Genomic DNA, 17,280 nt, shown 5'->3' with positions numbered 1-17,280 from the left:
CATTTCCTACATTAAATACATTTTACGGTCTCCATTTTGCTATACCCTATTAAGCTGCCCTGGGATGTACATTTGTCAACTTTTATAATAGAGGGCAGTAGGGAAAAAGAGGAAATAGAAGTCAAGGACACTGTAAAAACTTTTGGTTGTTGTTAATAGAAGAATGAAATTTATAGTGGTAACATCAGAATCAAATTTAATCTAGAAAAGGAAAATATTTCCACATAATATTATGGTTATCTCCTCAAGTGACGTGACATGATGTGGTGCAAACATAGAAAAGCAACATTATAATACAATTTTAATTGAATATTTGGGCTTCTGGGTATTTATCATGGAAGGGGGTTTTGGCAAGATATGGAAAAGGGATTGAGGAGCCAGAGAACATTCACCAGCTGTTAGTCCTCATCTGATGAAAGGTCCAACATCATTAAGAACCTTATATCTAGAGATAGGAAAAAATAATGGATCGGATGAAGAGAGAACTATAATTTATATATAAAGAAAGTGTCATGCAAGAAATAGCAATCACCACAATAAGACACAAACTATTTTCTTCTCATCTTCTTTCTTACTAAGGGTATAGAACCAGCAGTTTAAGGAATAGCATGGATAAATTAGGATAAGCAAAATAAATAGCAGAAAGAGTATAATTAATTACAATATTTGAAAAGGACTTAGCAGCAACAGAAATGTAGCCAAAAGTCACACTGGTTTCTTACTGAGTGCTGCCACCCTGTTATTTTAGTGTTTTAAGTTAATGCAGCTATGAAGTATGTTCCTTTTGGAGAGAGACAAAAAAATTGGCTCTCTGAATTATCTGAGCACAATAATTTGCAGGATTTAGGAAATTTATGCTATCACTTCCTCCTCCTCCTTACTTTATCACTGAATTTTCCATCCCCAAGGATAGTTTCCTTTGACCCTAACACTAAATGGAGTTACAAGAAAGACTGAGTTCTATTCCTTAATTTTTACAGATCAAACTATTGCAATTTTACTTGATGCAAGTAGAAAGATGCCAAGATAATCTGACCAAATCCTATTATTTAGTAATGATATTTAATATTTGGCATGAACAAATCCCTCATTAATAGGCATTTTCCACAGTATTCTTAAGAAACATTTTTCCATTTTATATATAGGACAATGAAGTCCTGGAAGGCTTTGTGACTTTGCCCTAATATTTCAGAGGTAAATCTGAGTTTTGATTCAGACACTGCTACTTTAAGTCTTAGTCTGTATGTAAAAGAAATAAACCAAGAGCCAAAAATTAATGATCACTCTTAAGGCGCTATCATCACCTAAATAAGAGAATAAAGAAATCTGACAATATATCTGGCATAACTAACACAATAACAACATTTTACAGACAAACTTCCAGATTAGTTTTCCATCCTCTATGTCCCTTTCATTAATAACTAACCTCAAAATGGCTAGAAGCATTAGATAAACATTTATAATTTAGTAAAGCAATTAAAATACAGTAAGGAAAATTAAACTGTTCAGGAGAGAATTATTTTTTATTAATATGGTTGCTGCTCTGAATGATTATTTTCAAATATTATAGCTAAATTTGAAAAGAAACTATTTATTGTTATGACATATGATATGTGAAGCTCTCTGCATATTAACTGAGAAGGATGAAAATATATTTGCTGCTGTAGAAGGTGAAATAATTGTTTCAGGGATTAGAATGGAATATTATCATTCTCCACATCCAGAACTGTAGAATTGGTTAGGTCTAAAAATTTATACAGTTTATCAGTAAAATACAGTGTTAAAGGTAGGACACTACATTTGCTGAGTGAGCCAGATTTATATAATAAATATGGCACTGCTATTTGAAAAACTGTCTCTATCGTTTAAAAAGATTCTCAGACTATACTAGCCAGAGCCAATTAAATGATTTTATAGAGATGACCAATCATGGGATTTCTTTCATATTATTTGATGTCTTCACAATCATTTTATACAAAAAGGGAGCAAAAACTAAAATAGATTCTGAGAGCTTGGTTCTCAGTTTTCATCAAAGGCACAGTCTTGCTTTTTTAACTTTTAAATATTCCTCCCACAGGGTAGTTGGGGAAAACCTGGTTACCCACAAAAATCACTTCATATAGTCTAGAGCTAATAATTTTTAGCATTTAATGAGCAACTCTTTCCATACAACACACAGATCAATTTAATAGATCAGTTTCTTTGGATGAAATTTATAACTTTATCTTCTTCTATTTTAGTTTCAATAGTCTGTAACAGCTTTAAAACTAAAAAAAAAAATTAATTTCATAGTTCATGACTATTTGAAAAAATATCTGACACTATTTTGAGATGGTACATTCCTGGAAAGCTATCTGTTCTGTCCCCCTAGACTTGATAGACAGGAAAATCTCTAAACCCAGAGAGGTGACTCTGCCAAGTCACAGAGCTCACTAGAGGAAGAGTCCAGACCAGGACCATTTTATTTCTGACCCAGACAAGGCTCTTTAAAAGACTGGTAACAATTTTCATAAAAATAGAACTGACCCAGGCCATCTTCACTGAAGCTTTTGAAATTTAGAGCCATTTTATTGGGACTCACATTTTTGCTCACCTGAGCCATGCTATCAGATTTACCTGGTTTTAAAATACTTAATATTCAAAATGTACCCTCTTCTTATGCCAATATTTAAACTGCTAAACATTACTCCTTTTAATGAAAAGATACATAATGCAATAGTCATTGTGACACCAACATGAATGAACTGATATTCTGAAAGGAAAAAAAGAGAGCACCAATGCAAAAAGGAAATGCACAACTTCACCTGTAAAACATGCTTGACAGGTCACAACTACATCCTTCCTGCGTATCATTTTTAGTCTTTTACTAGTACAAACTACATCTCAAATGAGAATATAGACAAACACATTATTTCCTCATTTATAAATGAGCTGGGTTATAAAAGTTCACTATAAATCAGTTACTTGGAACCTGGAACATACTTCAATAGGAGATGTGAAACACAAGTAAATACAGGTGAAGTTCTTTGCCCCACAAGTTAAGGTCTGTGCAGCTAGGCATATAAACCAGTATTCTACAGAAGGGGGTGGTCCTGGACTCTCAAGTTCTGGACTGGCAGGGATTTCCCTGCTCCACCAGGGGGAGTGCGGGTGGGAAGCCAAAGTCTAGAAACATTTTTGGTTGCTCTATCTGAGGGGTGCTACTGGCAGTTAGAGGGTCTAGAGACATTTTTGGTTGTTACAAGCTGAAGGAGCGGGGTTGGGGGAGTTGTTACTAGGTCTAATAGGTAGAGGCTATTCTAAATATCCTGTAATGCACAGGACAGCCCATGCAACAAAGACTCAACCAGTTCTAACATCAACAGTTGAGAAACCCTGGGCTAGGCAAAAGAGGAGGAAACTTCCTACTCCTAAGTGCCAGTGTAGCCTGGAAAATAACTATGAAATTCAGGAAGTTTGGGTTTGCCACCCTTTCCCTTTTCCTTTTTGATATTTCTTCTGCCTCTGTCTCTAATGCCTAAAAGCTGCCTTTATGGAACTTCTGTGATGAGAGCTCTATATGCGCTCAATACTTTGTTTTCTTTTGCTTCAGCAACAGGTTCATATTAACTTACTGAATTGCCTTATCTTAGATTACCATTTCTTCAGCATTTTCACACAGCCATGACTTTATTAGGAGAAAATGATTCTTGATTAATGCTGGGGGTAGGGAACAGGGATAGCAATTCTCTTCACAAAAAAAAAAAAAAAAAAAAAAAAAAACTTACTAATAGTCATGTCTAATAGCTATTTTGTGTGTAATTAAAAAAATTTTTTTTCTAGTCTGTTCATTTTAACAATTTGCACAGCACTCACAAAAACACAAGTCAGCTTATGAAATATACACCAAGTAGCCTCAAAAATAATCCCTGGACTCTGAGCATTTTGAAAACTGAAGTATTTTTTTCTTTAATAAGAAATTTATTTTAAAAATATATAGACATTTGGTTTTGTCTTTTGAACTGAAATATTAATAACTACATGTCTCCTTGAGTGATTCACATATGAACTACTTTATGAATTTCTAGACTACCTTTACCTGTCTAGTTAGCTTGTGTAGTTTTTACAAATAGAAACTAATTTCAATAAAATACCTAAGCAAACGGTAATTTTAAAGACAAACCTGCTTTCCCAAAACATCACGTAATAAAGGCAAAATTAAAAGAGACAGTAAAAAGATCACTGGTTGCCAAGGGTTGTGGGGATGGAGGGAGACGGAGCTCAGATTTTCAGGGTATTGAAACTACTCTTCATCATAATGTGATGGTAGATACAAGTCACTATACATTTGTGCAAACCCATACAGTGTACACCATGAGTGAATCCTAATGTAAACTAAGGACTCTGGAAACTATTGGGTTAATGTAGGTCTATCAGGTGTACCAAATGTACTCCTCTAGTGGGGGATGTTGATAACTGAGAAAGGCTATGCATGTGTGGAGATGAAGAGTATATGGAGAATCCCATACCTTCTCACAGTTTTGTTGGGAGTCTAGAACTCCTCTAAAAAATAAAGTCTTTAAAAAGAAAAAAAAAAAAAAAGGTTTTACAGTAGGCCGCCTCAGTGGGATACTTTGTGCCTCATGTATAGCTGATGTGGTAGATTCTTAATATTTGATGAAATATTTGTCGACCTGCCTTATTAAAATGGCTCATTTCAATTCATTCAGACCCTTGCTGTGGTTAGCAGTAACTAGAATATGAGAATTAAATTTCTTTCATTCTTGGGATGCCATGAGGACTAATTAATGTATGAAAATCACTTTGAAGATTACTGAGCTTTCTGACTTGGCTCAAGGTTGTATTTAATTTTGATTATACCTTGGGTATTCATAACATTTCCTCTTGGTTTCCACTGGAAAATTTTGACCTTTGATTTTACTTTCTACTCCTAGTATTTAAAATAAAGTACTTCTGCTGCATTCAAAAACAAAAACAAAAAAATCACGTAATGGATTCCAAAAGTAGAACTTAAACTATTTTAAGTAATGTATTTTAGATCAATTATACTTTATTCTATTAGAGTAACTTAAAATTGAATAGTGATTGAAGATTATAGGTAACAGTTTTGCCTACAGAGGCCATATATCATCATTAACAATGACCCTTAGTTTACCAATTATTCTTGTTTAAAAAATATATTCCAATTCAATATTTACAACTCCAGCACAAAATAAACTGGGTCTGTAGTAGTCTGGAACTACAGACTACAAAACAGATAGTTTATGTAAAGGACAGTTAGTCCAAATAACTAAGAAGCTATTATTTGCTCAAATAATTAGCATGATAACCTGAGTTAAAATGTAGGTCCTCTGATTTATAGTCCTGTCTGGCCTTCAGACTATGCTGGCAATGAGGGCAAGAAACACAAACAGCCAATGTCAGAACTGGAAGAGGATTTGGGGATAATCTAGTTGAGCAGATTTAAATTTTAAAAACTGCCATTTTTTACCATCATCATTTCTGGGGTAAACAGGGCACTCTACTGTCAAGTGAAATTTCATATGAATTCCAAAAAAAATTGATGGATCAGGTTACAGTAGGTCTTTTAAAACGTGTATGTGAGAAGTATCTCTCTGGCTTTCTCTTCTTTAGTCCTTCCAAGTTCTGTAACACAGAAACTAAAAATCCAACTTCACCTTCGGCAGTATACTAGGAACCAACTAGGTTGAATGACTTGATTAATATAAGAAAATGAGCTAGTGAAAGAAAAGGAAGGGGAACATCGGTCTCCGACTGACTTCAGAGTCCTTTGGATGTTATCACGGAGAAAATCTAAACTTCCGTGAATTAAATTTCTCATCTGACAATAAAAACTCACCTTTTATACCTAAACGGAAAAAAAAAAAATCTCAGTCTTCATTGTATAAAAGCAAAATAAGCAAATTTTATAATAAACTAATTTGTTTTTGAAACTTTGAATGAAATAAGAAAACATTTTAGAATAAAGTATAATGCAGAATCATAAATCTCTCTTTCCCTCAGAGCAGTTCTAAGATTACCTCTTTAATATAGTATGTCCAGTAATAATTTATTTTAACCAAACATTTCATGGCAGGAAAAAAAAACACACTCATTCAAACAAAAACCAAAATCTGATTCAAAGTCTAGTTACTAACCAACTGGTCTTAGATCTATATCATGTAGAATTTCAGGATAACTTTCACTGTGTTCTGACATTCTCTTTTTAGAAAAGGGTATATTCGCTAAAGATACATAAGAATTATATCAGAGACACTGATGTATAGAACAGTCTTATGGACTCTGTTGGAGAGGGAGAGGGTGGGAAGATTTGGGAGAATGGCATTGAAACGTGTAATATCATGTATGAAACGAGTTGCCAGTCCAGGTTTGATGCACGATACTGGATGCTTGGGGCTGGTGCACTGGGATGACCCAGAGGGATGGTGTGGGGAGGGAGGAGGGAGGAGGGTTCAGGATGGGGAGCACATGTATACCTGTGGCGGATTCGTTTTGATGTTTGGCAAAACTAATACAGTGTTTGAGGTTTAAAAATAAAATAAAATTAAAAAAAATAAATAAAATGCAAAAAAAAAAAGAATTATATAAGAATTATTGATGAGTCTATTAGATATTAGGAAATCACCTGATTATTTAGCTCAAGGGTTTTATTCTATATTCTGCCAATTAAAGTACTACCTAAATAAGACATTTAAATTTCAACATGGAAGAAAACTGGATGTTCAAATGATAGTAGAAAGATCCTCTGGAGGAGAAAATGGCAACCCACTCCAGTATTTTTGCCTAGAGAATTCTATGGATAGAGGAGCTTGGCGGGCTACAGTCCATGGGGTCACAAAGTGTTGGACATGATTGTGCATACATGCATGCAACAAATGTAATACTAATCACCATTGTTTTTCTTCTAACATCATTAAGATCTTCTACCTTTTAATACAAAGTAGACAAGCTATTTTTGGCTGCTTCCACACTCAAGAAAATGCAACTCAATATCAAAAGGCTGCATCCATATTAAAACTAAGAGAGGAGGAAACATGTTACCCTTAGAAAATTTTAAGTTTGATACAGAAATATAGATGTTCTTCTATTCAAAAATACATCCAATATTATTTAAAACTTGGAACAGAAAAAGGGGAATGAATGATTGTTCTACTATATGTCTGGCATTTTATCTCATTTAATCCTTGCAACAATGCTTTGAAATACTTAATCCCATCTGAGGCTCCAATACTTTGGCCACCTGATGCAAAGAGCTAACTCATTGGAAAAGACCCTGATGCTAGGAAAGACTGAAGGCGAGAGGAGAAGGGGACAAGAGAGGATGAGGTGGTTGGATGGCATCAACAATTCAATGGACATGAGTTTGAGAAAACTTCAGGAGATGGTGAAGGACATGGAAGCCTGGCATGGTACAGTCCATGCGGGTTAAAAAGAGTCAGACACGATTTAGCAACTGAACAACAACAATCTCTCTACAGATGAAAAACCTAAGGCTTAGAAGTAACTTACCCAAAGTTACGTAAGTGGCTGTGCTTCAGTAAGATCCCTGGGCTGTCTGCTGCTAAGCTCTTGCCATGGCATCACAGTGTTTGTTTTACACTGCTTCGTGTAGTTTTGCTTATTTTTTTCTAATAGCTAGCTTAAGATTAATTTAAAATAAATAGATGGCTTCAGCCCTGAGGCTAGTATAAACATCACTTAATGGCCAGCATTTTTGTTAAAATGCTATAGTGAAATCCAAAGACTGAAGATATGATTTGTATAAATGTGTACCTCTTTCCAACTCATTTCCTCTTTTAAAGTTAAAGGTTAAATAGACTCCAAAAACTTGTCCAGAAGTCAGGGTAGGAAGCATATTTCTGCTTCAAAAGATGCCAATCGACCCAGATTTCCTTAAGAGATACTTTAATATGGCACTGGTGTTTAAGACCTCAGTCTATTAGTTCAGATCTGAGTTTAGACTCTACCAGATATATTACTCTACTTCTCTATATCTCAGTTTTCTCATATAGACAACAATAATCAACTCACAAGTTTACAAGAATTACATGATATAATACCTATAAAGAGTTTAGCAAGTAAACCATCTATGTTATCTATTATTTGGAATTAAGTAATTCTTTGACAATTATATATACATGCCCACTTCAATTAAACAATCAAGACACAGATTTTGCTAAAAGTCAGAAAGTTTTTTGTAACAGTATTTCTAAAATTGCTTTGGTCAGATAAGGAAAGTGAAGCCATTGTAGAAAATGAAAGAGCCAATGCAAGGAGACTCCTGTCACCTGCCTACCTTTCATTTCTTCAGAAATTTACAAAATATCTATACACAAAAACTAGTGTTTTCACAGTATAAATCATTCCATTGTTAACTCTGTTTTTTCTTTTAGGAAGAGGTCATTTTCTTTCTTAATTATAGATAAAAAGGGCAAATAGAACAAAGAGAAGGAGGAAATTAGCAAAGACACATTGCTAAAAATGATCAATCAAAAGTTAAAGACACTAATCACATAAAATATGAGTGCTTTAAAAAAAGCTAGAAATAAACTAACATGATTAACTTCTTTGAACATCCTGCCTTAAATATCAATACCATATCCTTAAAATTTTATCAAATGCCACAAAAAGAAACCAGTTAGAATACTATTTAAAAAGTAGAAGTATAGTAATGATGATTAATAATGAAAAATGGCTATCTATTCCTGGTGATATGTTTTCAAGACAATGCCTATAAATTATTCTTGCAAAAGCAAGTGCTGTTCCAAATATGCTAATTGAGCAAATATGTTTTAGAATATTTTATAGTTAAAACTTATGAGCACTAATCACGAATGGTTAATCATTTCAGTCCCTCAGAATTTATCATTTTTATATCTTAAACTGGTAGCTAATATAACATACTTTAAGAATGGATTAACTAATTCTTTTTCTAAAAGTAATTAATTGAAAGTGTCAGTCGCTCAGTCATGTCCAACTCTTTGTGACCCCATGGACTGTAGCCTACCAGGGTCCTCTGTCCATGGAGTTCGCCAGGTAAAAATACTGGAGTGGACTGCCATGCCCTTCTCCAGGAGATCATCCCAATCCAGGGATTGAACCTGGGTCTCCTGGATTGCAGGCATATTCTTTATCATCTGAACCACCACAGAAGCCCATAATTACCACATCATAATGCCAGACTCCTTTTTATTCCACAGCAGTCAGCCCAGTACATTTTATGTAACTGACTTTACATAGCATACCATAACTATGTAACTGACTACTTTCAAATAGTTATGGTATGCTTCAATGACCTGTAATACAGACTAAAGAAACAGAAATAGGAAAAAAAAATAATCTCCATGTCAAATTGATAAAATACAGGCCAGATCCTTGCCATTAAAAAATATTGAGTGTTGGAATAGGAAAAGAAGATTACTTGACATGCTTCATGTAAGAAAAAAGTTGCAATACCTAACAGTATAGAAATAAAATCATTTGCCAATGTTTTCACCCTCTCAGTGAAAGTTAAGGAACATAACCAGAAAAAGAATAAAAATTTGAAACTTACAGCAGTCATCTGTAAGATTACAAAGTAACAAACATCGTTTTTACATTTAAATCCCATATATACTCAGCAACCCATATTAACAATATTTACATAATGAACTAAAATTACTTTTCTTCGGTGAACATAAAGATAACAGATGCTTAAGAGTCCTTACCAGTTATCAGGCTAGTTAATAAAAGCCATAGCTTTAGCATTGTGAGGTGCCCCAGGAGTCAATGATCTCATCTTTGAGGTACAAAACTCATCCCCTCACATTACATGCAGATGGTGTGATGGTCCTGTCTCCTTCAAACAGCTGGAGAAGGACGCTCAGGCGTTCTCAGGCAGCCTCTGTTTCCTTCTCTAGAAAGTATAAACTACCTGGGCTTTCTAGTTAAGTCTATTTCCTTCGCTGCATGAAAGATTCGAAATTATTTTAAAACACGTACTATACCTTTCTTTAGTCTTCTATTTTCTAAAATATAAAGACTAATTTCCTGGAATTATTTGTCAAATACCATTATTTCCTGAATCTCCCATCATCTTGATCATCTTTTACTTTATACATTTTAATATTTACTATTCTATATAACCTAGTATTCAGAATAATATTGCAAGTAATGTCTGCTTGGAACATAATACTATTTCCCATGAGGAGCTAACTCCAGAAAATCATTAGTGCAATCAGACCCTGCTTCAATGTGTTTTGCAGCTACTTGATTACTATTTGCTCATACTGTATTTGTCATGAAGCAAAATGTCTACAACCCATTCCCAGGTCTATTTCGTTATATATTTGAAGAGAATTATTTTCTTTAAATTTGACTGCAACTGAAGTCTATGCACTACTGAAAAATACTACTTTGACCCAGCATTATCATTGGTGTGTTCTGAATAACTATATAATATTGAATCCATTTCTCTGAAAAGTTACCTTGGTAATTTGTCAGTGGTTTTTTTTTCCTTTACATAGTGGAAACTGGAGGACTACCACCTAAAATGTACATGGGTGGCTAAAATACATTTTAATCCTGAAACTAGATTCCAGTGAAGTTTAGAAGCTAAAAAAAGAGTCACATTACAAGATTAAGCTCTTTTAGGAACAGAACTGTTAGATTAAAGGAATAGGTTGGGTTTTTTTCTATTAATACCCTTTGTAAAATATTTTCTAGCCCCTTGAGAGATACTAGCTGATACATCTTACATATACATCTTTGCTTCACAATTTAAAATTTTCTAAATTTGTGAGAATTAAGACTGAATGAACTAAATGGCTGAAAGATACTTTATCAAAATGGTATATCACATATTGAGTACAAACACTGCTATGATAAATTTTTATATACATTATACAAAAACCTTCAAGTAAAAGAGACACTGATGTATAGAACAGTCTTTTGGACTCTGTGGGAGAGGGAGAGGGTGGGATAATTTGGGAGAATGGCATTGAAACATGTATAATATCATATATGAAACGAGCCGCCAGTCCAGGTTTGATGCACGATACTGGATGCTTGGGGCTGGTGCAGTGGGACGACTCAGAGGAACGGTACAGGGAGGGAGGAGGGAGGAGGGTTCAGGATGGGGAGCACGTGTATACCTGTGGCAGATTCATGTTAATGTATGGCAAAACCAATACAATATTGTAAAGTTAAATACTAAAAAAATTAAAAAAAAAAAAAAAAACTTCAAGTAGGTTGGTATAATTTATCTCCTTTTACAGGTAAAGTGTAAAACATTAGTCAACCAGCCCAAAGATTTCAGGCAAGTTTCTTAATAGCTCTGAACTTGGATTTGTAGTTTTTCATGTGTGTAAAATGGGAATACTAATAATTATATCATAGGGTTCCTGTAGTTATTAAATCAGCTAACAAAAGTCTAGGCTTATATATGGTACCTAGTGTATATTTCCAATTATATGCAGGTTTCGTATAGAAGGAACTTCAATCTTCACATTCTCTTATCATTCATTCTAATTTATTTCATTAAGTTAGTAAAGATAAAACATAATAACCTTGCTATAACTAAGTATAAATTACTCTTAGTGTGCTTGAATTTGTGAGCTTTTTCCCCTCATGTTGAGATTTCACAATGTTAGGTAAAAGAGAGTCAGCTTTTTAAAAAAAGAAATCGTTCTCTGTCCAAGCTTAGCTTCTCTTCTCAATCATTTTGAATGAACAATCATTTTGATTGCTGAAGAAAGAAAAAGGCATCACAAAAATATTTTCCAAGAATAATAAGGTGACAAACATTTCCATCAACTTAGGTAAATAAAAATTAGACAGTATATATCACCTGATTTAATTAAGGCTACTAAACATATTATGAAAGTGAAAAGTGCTGGTTGCTCAGTCGTGTGTGACTCTTTGAGACCCCATGATTGTAACCCACTAGGCTCCTCTGTCCATGGAATTCTCCAGGCAAGAATACTGGAGTGGGTAGCCATTCCCTTCTCCAGGGGATCTTTCCGACCCAGGGATCAAACCCCAGTCTCCTGCATTGCAGGTGGATTCTTTACCGTCTGAGCCCCTAGGGAAGCCCTATTTTGCTATAATAATACTATTTCTAGGTTTATTGAAATTTAGAAGCCATGTTTCTAGTCACATGTAATTTCACACCTGAAACATCTGAGATGTTCAACAGAGGCCAGGGGAACTGATAATATACTCTTGTAATCTGCTCATTATCAGACCCAAATTAAAAGCATAATAAATGTTTTTTCCTACCAAATATGCAAATATCCTTATAGTTCAAGAATGAAGTTGTTTCTCCTCCATTCAACCATGGCTGAAACAATGATGGTAAGAACAAATTAGGAAGGTATAAAGTCTCCACATTACAGAGTCAAAATATCTTTTTGCATATTTTAAATACCAAGAAATAGATCAAAATCAAGTGCTGATACAAATAGATCAAATCAAGTGCTTTCCATCATATTTACATTTTAAATATATCATAAAATAAAACAAAATTGATGCAGTATCACTTAGGTACTTCAGTTCTTCCTGTAAAACACAAATTACCCACAAAGCTTAGTATGTACCTTCTGGAAAGTATTAAGGTAAAACAACCAAAAAATTCTAAATTTAAAATAATTTAAAAAAAAATTCTAAATTCATAAGATTATTTAAAGTTTACTCCTTTAGCCAACTTGAAACTCCTTCCCCTTTCTCTCACTTTCTTCCCCATATACAACATAAGCTGCTTATTAAAGTAAAAAAGTAAGGAAAATAGATCCTCTGGACGAGAAGGAAAGGATAGTAGGGTTATCAGTGATGATATCTATTAATATATTGTACAAGAATTGGTAAAACTGAGGATTACTAGTTAAGGCTTAATGAAAAATCAGTAAGACTAGTAAAAAGCTTATGGTACTCCTACAAAATGTATGATATAATAGTCAAATTTCACTTTCATCATCTATGGATAAGAGCAAGATGGTCTCTTAAAAGCTGCACCGAAATGAGGAGGAAAAACCTGTCCAGGGTTAAACACTAATTTATGCAAAACCCCAGTTTTGATAAGAATCTTGTCAATGTCAAGTGGCAAGTACACTGACGGCAGGACAGGCTGAAAAGCTCTGTGTCTGAGCTGGGACAGAAGTCGCCAATTTATGAAGGCAGTTACAAACCACCGGATTGCAAAAGTGTGAAAGAAAATGATGGAAATTTTTATAACTTTGCAGTCAACACTACCGGCTTAAAGGATTGCAGTTCTTATACTTTATAAGAAAAACCAGTTTACTTTAAAAGGCGTGTGGATTTTTATGTTAGGGCTATATTGTAAGATTCTTAAGACAAAAGTTCATTTTACTACTAATATTCAAACAGAAAATTTTAACAGAAAACATAAAAGGAAAAAAATTAATTTGAAGAAAAAGATGGTACAAGGAAGCAGTCTGAGTTTGCTTTCAAGAGTAATAGTTTGGGACAGATATCCAACTCCTGATATGGAAGTTCCAATCAGTGAGTAATTGCTGCTGCAGTCAGTAATTCATCACTTTGAGGATGTGAACAATAAGGGAGGCTGCTAGTTCCAAATTCTTGAAGAAAAACGAGAGAAATGGAACCAACAGTAATTAAGAACCTATATGTCAGGCATTTCAATCATTCAATCAATAAACAAAATGTTTATTGAGCAGCTACTCTGTTCTTTATGACAATCAAAAGATTATGTATCTTGCCCAAGTTATACTGTACTCTAAAAATCCATGCTCTTTCCACATATCCCAGTGGATGCACAGGACAAAGGAGAGATTGTGTTAAACTTTTAAAGGCTTATATAAATAGATCAAAATCAAGTCTCAATTACATTTTAAATACATCATGAAATTAATAAAACAAAATGAATGTACATTGTTTAGGTGCTATAGGTCTTACTGTAAAACATAAATTATCTACAATGCTATCTACTCTGAGCACTACCTACTATAAATGACTCAATGAGAGAATGAATTACCTTCTAATGGCTACACTATGGATAAGCAGCTACTATACTTTAAATGAATTAGTGTTAAGTAAAGCACTTAGAATAATGCTGGGTACAACCTAAGTGTTCAGTAAAGTTAGTTCATTAAAGTTAACTCCATAAAGTTAGGGAGAAATATCAATAACCTGAGACATGCAGATGACACCACCCTTATGGCAGAAAGCCAAGAGGAACTAAAGAGTCTCTTGATGAAAGTGAAAGAAGAGAGTGAAAAAGCTGGCTTAAAACTCAACATTCAAAAAACGAAGATCATGGCATCCAGTCCCATCACCTCATGGCAAATAGATGGGGAAACAATGGAAACAGTGACAGACTTTATTTTTCTGGGCTCCAAAATCACTGCAGATGGTGACTGCAGCCACAGAATTAAAAGATGTTTGCTCCTTGGAAGAAAAGCTATGACCAACCTAGACAGCATATTAAAAAGCAGAGACGTTCCTTTGCTGACAAAGGTGCATATAGTCAAAACTGTGGTTTTTCCAGTAGGCATGCATGAATGTGAGATTTGGACCATAAAGAAAGCTGAGTGCTGAAGAATTGATGTTTTTGAACTGTGGTGTTGAAGAAGACTTTTGAGAGTCCCTTGGACTCCAAGGAGATCAAACCGGACAGTCCTAAAGGAAATCAGTCCTGAATATTCATTGAAAGACTGATGCTGAAGCTAAAGCTCCAATACTTTGCAAAGAACTGACTCATTAGAAAAGACCCTGAAGCTAGGAAAAATTGAAGGCAGGAGGAGAAGGGGATGACAGAGGATGAGATGGTTGGATGGCATCACCAACTCGATGGACATGAGTCTGAACAAGCTCCAGGAGTTGGTGATGGACAGGGAAGCCTGGGATCCATGGGATTGCAAAGAGTTGGACATGACTAAGCAACTGAACTGAACTGAACGTTAGCTCTGATTACTCCTTCACAAGTGTAAAGTTCTAGTCTTTATAATGCCATATACAACACAGCTTTTCTTTTACTGGTTTGCGTCAAGAGATTTGACTGTATTATCCTAGTGAGTTATAGACGCTGAAAAATACATAAGCCTAAATAAGCCTTTATGTGGCACTTTACATTTACAAAGTGATTTTACAATTACTGGCATTAATACCAATGTAATATAAAAGTGAGGCTGAGACTCTGATCAATTAGCAACGTGTTCATTTTCCATTTGGTAGAAAAAAATGAACCCAGCGGTCTTCTCTACTGAGACAAATCCTACCAGCTTACCAAACACAGTACCTCTGTTCTTCAGTACCCATGGGGGACTGATTCAGGATTGCTCCTCCATATAAAAATCTATGAGTGCTTAAGCCCCTTATAAAACTGACCCACACCCTTCTGTAGATTTTAAATCATCTCTAGAGTACTTATACTATCTATTACAATATAAATGCTATGTGAATAGTTGCCTGCATGCAGCAAAGTTAAGTTTTGCTTTTAGGAACTTTCTGTAATTTTCTTCAAATATTTTTGATTCACGGTTGGTGAAACCTGTGGATACAGAGGGCTCACTGTAATTATCTTTATAAAATTCGTTCAACTTAATGTTCCCCTCCCCACCCTGGTATCTAGAGACATGGAATCTCCCCTGAAAATATTACTAATGAGAAGGAAAATATAATAATGCAGTAAAATTCACAAATACAAATATCTCCATACAAGATTCTTCACATTAACTATTACATGTTTCAAGACATTTCTCCTCAGAGGCTTAGATGAATATAAATAATTTTGTGTTGTATATATAAGTGGCAAGGTCCTAAATTTACCTAAGAATTTATGATTACATTTTAAATAAGGGATGTTTATCAATTTCATAATTTGGTAAATCTCATAGCAATCATTTCTGTTTAATGAGTGCCATCACATTCCATGGCATAAACACAGAGACAGATTACTTCCCTAAGCTCTCTTACGAAATGTTGAAAATAAGTAGTTGAAGCTGTTTTTTTCAGAAACCTTTATCAATATTTTGGTATAGAAGCAATGAAAAAGGGCTGTTCACTTCAATGGCAAAACAAGAATATTCCATGGCAGCTTAGAAATTAACTTTGATTGTGAACAGCATATGTTCTTAACTGGTTTCATATTTGACTTTTGTTTTATAATTCCATAGCTAGACAACACTTTGTCATGCAAAAATTATGATGAGCATTTAGAAAATATTTTCCTTATTTAAAACTGGTCTCTGTAAATAGGTCTGTTAAGAGATAGAAAAGTCAATAGATTAAGGTTTGAGAGACTGAGCAGCAGTTTTAAAACTTTCTATCTTATTTTCTTCTCTCCTTACTTAGATAACCCACTCTAAATGAATGTTTTAGTAACTATCATGGTTTTTAAAACAATCTCTCTCACATGCTTGCACATGTTCACACCCAAATACACACAGAATCAGTGTCTTAGAATGCTCAAATACCCAATTAACATTCTTATCTATTTAATGTATTACTATCTGGCATGAAGATGAAGTCAAGAAGAGCTGAAACTTTGTTAACATTCCTAGGATTATATTAATGTTACTAGCAAGAGCTTAAAATCATCTTCTCGGGGCACTTTCCAATGCTGAATTCTGCTGAGGTCCTAGGGCAATAATATAATCACAATGACTGTACAGAATTTCAAATATCAGATCTCTAATGAGAACCTCTACTGAAAATCGGCTGAGTGGTTGGTTAACTTGTTACTTTCTGCTTAATAAACATGTAAAGTTTTTCTCATTTGTACATCCACTTAACAAAGTTTTCTTGCAGCTACTAAGACTAGAAATTAAGGATGAACTATCACAGAAAACTCCTGCTGTGAAAATAAAAACATTCTTGGTTAGCTTCTTCTCCCACTCTCCTGGGTGGTGTCTAAATCTTTGTATCTCTTTCACACAGATATAGAGAACAATTGCATGGATTCCAAGGGGGAAGGGGAGTGTAAGAGGAATTGGGAGATTGGAATTGATACATATATATATATATGTTATCGTTGTTTAGTTTCTTTTGTGACCCCATGGACTATAGCCAACCAGGCTCTTCTGTCCATGGGATTTCACAGGCAAGAATACTGAAGTGGGTTGCCATTTCCTTTTCCAAGGGATCTTCCTGACCCAGGGATCAGTTCCTCATTTCTTGCACTGGCAGGCAGATTCTTAACCACTGAGCCATCAGGGAAGCCTGTACACTATTGATACTATCTATAAAATAGATAACTAATGAGAACATACTATATAGTACAGGGAATTCGATGTTCTGTGGTGA

At 34.5% G+C, this 17,280-nt stretch overlaps 1 protein-coding gene across 5 annotated transcripts in view; it reads right to left on the bottom strand.

Moving 5' to 3' along the window:
* Positions 1 to 17,280, bottom strand: part of TDRD3 (tudor domain containing 3) — a 216,896-nt gene that overhangs the window by 11,189 nt on the left and 188,427 nt on the right. The window lies entirely within an intron of this gene.

This window comes from Bubalus bubalis, chromosome 13 (assembly GCF_019923935.1).
Source record: "Bubalus bubalis isolate 160015118507 breed Murrah chromosome 13, NDDB_SH_1, whole genome shotgun sequence".
Classification (NCBI taxonomy): domain Eukaryota; kingdom Metazoa; phylum Chordata; class Mammalia; order Artiodactyla; family Bovidae; genus Bubalus; species Bubalus bubalis.
The sequence above is the reverse complement of the archived record's forward strand: the minus strand, read 5'-3'. Positions and strand labels throughout refer to the sequence as shown.